Here is a 4602-nt window from a genome sequence, read left to right as displayed (position 1 = left end):
AAAGATTTTAACAGCAGTGGCTGTTTAAATGGTTTAATTGCCACCAAATCTTTTTGCTGCTGTACCACACAGACTTCCAGTAATATACCAGTAAATGTACCAGTAAAGTCAGAACCATATGACAGTGATCTTGGTGTGTATCTGCACTGATGTCTATAGACTGCAATAGCAAAGACTCCTGAGTGTGTTCTGCTCTCACACTGCAGACAAAGTGTGGATATGATTTCCAGGCTTGTCAGTTAAGAACAGCACAACGTGTCCCCACAATTCTGTGTGTACCACATTAAAACTCAGCGCATGCGCCTAAGAGGCCCAGCCAAACATGTATGTGCAAGTCATGTCTCCCTACACAGGAGAAGTTTATGCTCAAATATTCATTTTTTCATTTGCTAACACTATTCATCAGATATTGCACACATATTGCAAGGTAAAAAAAGAACATATATTTTGCATTTTTTTTTAATATATATATAGCCACATACCACTAAAATAGACTATGTGGAAACTAGATATACTAGGCACTAGGTATGTACAGTACATTGTGCATTGGGGCACACACTGTAAAAACAAAACAAAATAAAAAAATGACACAGAAACAAACAAACAAATAAACAAATACCTCTCACAACAGAAAGTTAATATACCCTGATTTACAAAAACGTTAATTCAAAGGCATTTTGAAATCACTCCATTGGGTGTTTTGAAGCAAAACATTTAGGGCAATTATCGTAATAACTGTGTATTTGTCGAGCATAAGGAAACCTTGAATTGTTCTGAGTGCCGGCTTCATTGAATAGAAAAGGCTGGCAATAATGCTAGAGGTCTCAGAGGAACTGAATAAACTGACATCTTTTAGAGACACGCCAAGCCTGCAGAGAGAGGAGCTCCTGAACTGGTTAAGGTATGTAGAAGGTTTGAACAGAGACTCTAGTGTGTCTGGTTAAAACATTTGAAAGACTTCCTCATACGGAATTTTGTCATGTCTGCGTTAAATCATTACCATAGCACGGCTTTATTATTCCTAATGACACCCTAGGTCATATTGGAAACAGTGATTCTCTCACTACTGTCTCACATTCCACCGATTTAGGCTGTCAAAACTTATTCTTGTGTCTGTCTCTTTGTCAGGGCTCAAATGTTTTCATTACTTCTGATTTTTTTAAGCAAACTTTATGAATGATTCAAGCACTATCCAAATAACAGTTAAAACGAAATGAAGCATATACATACGACCAAAAAAAAAAAAAAAAAAGAGAGAAAGGAAACAGAAATTCATTCATTTCATCCTCAGTATTTACAATACTATTGGCAAAAGGTGGGATAACTTACACGCAAGACAAACAGGAACCTACAGAGAAATCAGACTCAGCAGTTCATAATGATAAAGGCCCGCGTCAGTACAGAAATATCATAAATACATATATATATATATATATATATATATATATATATATATATATATATATATATATATATGTCACAAATGCAGCATAAATCGTATCCGGAGAGAGAAACAAAAGAGGTGAGATACTCTTAGATTAACAGTGATAGGGTTACATGGAGCCATTTAGGGGAGGGGGGTGAACAGTTCCGTTTTTACCCTACTGTTTCTTCCTCAGAATTCATTTGAAAAAAAAAAACACATCCGGGTACTGATACAGCATCCTAGAAATAAAATAACAAAATAACTGAAGGGCATGATATTTGAGATTTTCAAGGATGTAAGTACCGTACCGTACCGTACTGTGAGACGAAGGTAGACTTGATTCCAGTGAAATTAGACATTTTGTTGACTTCCATCTAGGGTTCTTTGTCTTTCATAAAATTCATCTAGTTGGAAACTGACCAAACAGTTCGGTTACTCTGAAGTAGGAAGTAGGTTACCTTCAGTTACCTTGAAGCCCCATGTAAACGCTTGAGTCATTGTTTACCCAAAACCAATCTGAAAAAGTCAACAAAGATTATCAGATGAAGAAACGAAATCAATATGCACCCAAAAGGGATCAATAAATCAACAAAACTGTTAAAATATAGACCCAGAAGGGAGAGGACCAACAATATTTTCTTGTGTGTCACTGTGGATCTGTTAAGTCTGAAGATTCTTACAAGCCTCTCTGTGTGTTTCCACACTGTGGAATCTGCCTGTGTGTTTGTTTGTTTTTTATGACTGAAGCTAATCAAAGACTGCAGGGTTATTAGGAGCATGGAAATCAACAGGTGAATGAGTGATTATGGGATGCTTTGTAATCCATCTCGTGAAATCAACACCAACCTACAAATAACAACCAGGGTTAGAGACATAAGACTCAAGGAGTGTTTGAGAAGTATCTGCCCAGCTGAAAAGAAAATGAATTCACTACATACACACATCCAGTAATACACACAGTTTCCATTTGCATTAGTTATTTCTGTTTCTATTTACATGGCAGTTAATATTCAGTCTGCTGTCGTCTGTGCCCAGTAGCATACATTCACTACCAATCAACCATCACTTATTAAACACCTCATAGTTTCCATCCTCTTTTTTTTCCATCTCCTGATCCCCCCTTCCATTTCTAATCAGTCTCATTTGCATTGATTTACAATTTTCATATTTACAATTTCATTCCAAGTTCAAGTGAAAAAAACTGCAGCAGTTGACAACAGAATAACTACATTCTGTAAAGGTGAAGCAACCTTAAATAACCAAATGCTCATCTTCATGATATTAATTCACCACAACGTTTTTTTGTCCAGTGTCCATGCTGAGCCGACTTTAAAAGTTGTGAATTTCAGTTTCTAAGACCAATAGATTATCTTTATTCTTCATTATATCAGAGGGTGACCTAAAGCTCATTCTTGTTGAACTCAAGTGTAGGTTCATGAGTAGGTCTGAAAAAAAAAATATGTATACTCTTTCGAAACTACGACAAGATTTTCAGATTGTTTTCTCCTCATGAGCAGCTGTTGTAAAGTTACTTTGAATTCAAGAAGAGGTCCACAGCTGTAGTTTTGCAGACTTGTGGTAAAACAAAATCTTTTTGATTTCAATCTCTTTTTTTTTTCTTTTTTTTTTTTGAAAGACTTGATTGCTTTTTTTGACTCTTGTCAAATCCAATTATTGCAGTTGCTTTGCTCGCAAAGAAATAAGCCCAATGTAAAATCAGTAAGTTCTGGTTAAACACAGAAAACTGTGTATATATGGTTGCCATTGATAAAATTTCTCTGGAAACATGACCATTACATGAAGAAGTTAAAATCAAAATCAAAGTACAAAAAAAAAAAAAAAAGTACATCAGACTTCATAACCAAACTTTTTTTTTTTTTTTTTGGATCAAATCGTCCTGAGCACTTGCTCAGAGATCAGGATTACAATTATCAACACCCTGAGCCAAAAGAGGCGCTAGACTGAAACAATCTTTAAATACACTTGTCGTTCTAAAAATGAAGGATTTCACAATGTAAAAAAAAAGGACAGAAAAAGTAAGAAGAATTGCAGAATTTTACATTGCATGCGTTGACCAGTCCTGATCAAAGAAACAGTACGTGATTAGTGAATCTTTTTGATAAAGTACAGATTCATTTGGTGTCAGTACCTATAGCTTTTGTGAATGAGCCATCAGTTGATATGCAAGGAACAAATTCAGTGCAACCAAGAAGCGGTAGAATATTGCCTTTTCAGTTGTCAGCAGATCAAGTTAAACCCAAGAGCCATTTATTAATACAAGCACTGAAAAGTAAATGATAAATTAAAGAAAAAACAATGTGCTATATGTTTACACACACACACACACACACACACACAAACACACACGTGCATGTGTACACATACACGCATGTACATGAACCATATATATGGCTTCTAATCTTGGAATCAAGGCAGTTAAACAAATGGCATTTTCATATCACTTTTTTTTTTCAGTTGACACAGACACAACCAAACTTTGTGTTCAAGCTCAACTTTGGTTTGCGTAGATACAACAATATTTCTCTCTCTCTCTCTCTCTCTCTCTCTTTTTCTTTTGTACTTTTGTATTTACATTGATATAAGATCGACCAGCGGTCTATAATACTATTTTCATTAATGTTTTACAGCACTACAATTAATTGATTTGCTACAATAATAGCTTATACAGAAAAAAAGGACACTCAAAAACACTTTTGCTAAGCAGAAAATTTCATCATTGTCATCTGATGCAAGTCCCTGATTTAGCTATACTTCCAGCGCAGGCTAGATTGCATTGTATGAACTCTACAGAGTATGCAACAGTAACATACAAAGGGTTTTTCCCCCCCATTATCTTAACAATAAAGACAGCAATATGATGAGGCAGCAAAAGCTGAATGTGGGGTGACACTAACAACTACATAAGTGGGTAGAATAGAGACGCTCCACTTCTTTACTCTAGAAGTAATACGGATTTTATATTTTAGAAGTAGCAAGTCTGTCAGATCGTTCCCCTTTGGTCCCTATCACCATCTTCTTACCACCTGTTCTGATTGATTGACAGAATCTGGGCGGATACCAGAACCCCTCTTAGTAACAAGGGCACGCGGACGTTGAGAGAATTCACTGCCGTGTTACAACTGTGTTGCCGTGACAAGACTGAAGCTTCAAATAGG

This window comes from Chanos chanos, chromosome 5, assembly GCF_902362185.1.
Source record: "Chanos chanos chromosome 5, fChaCha1.1, whole genome shotgun sequence".
In the NCBI taxonomy this organism is placed as follows: domain Eukaryota; kingdom Metazoa; phylum Chordata; class Actinopteri; order Gonorynchiformes; family Chanidae; genus Chanos; species Chanos chanos.
This window is presented reverse-complemented; position numbering follows the sequence as displayed.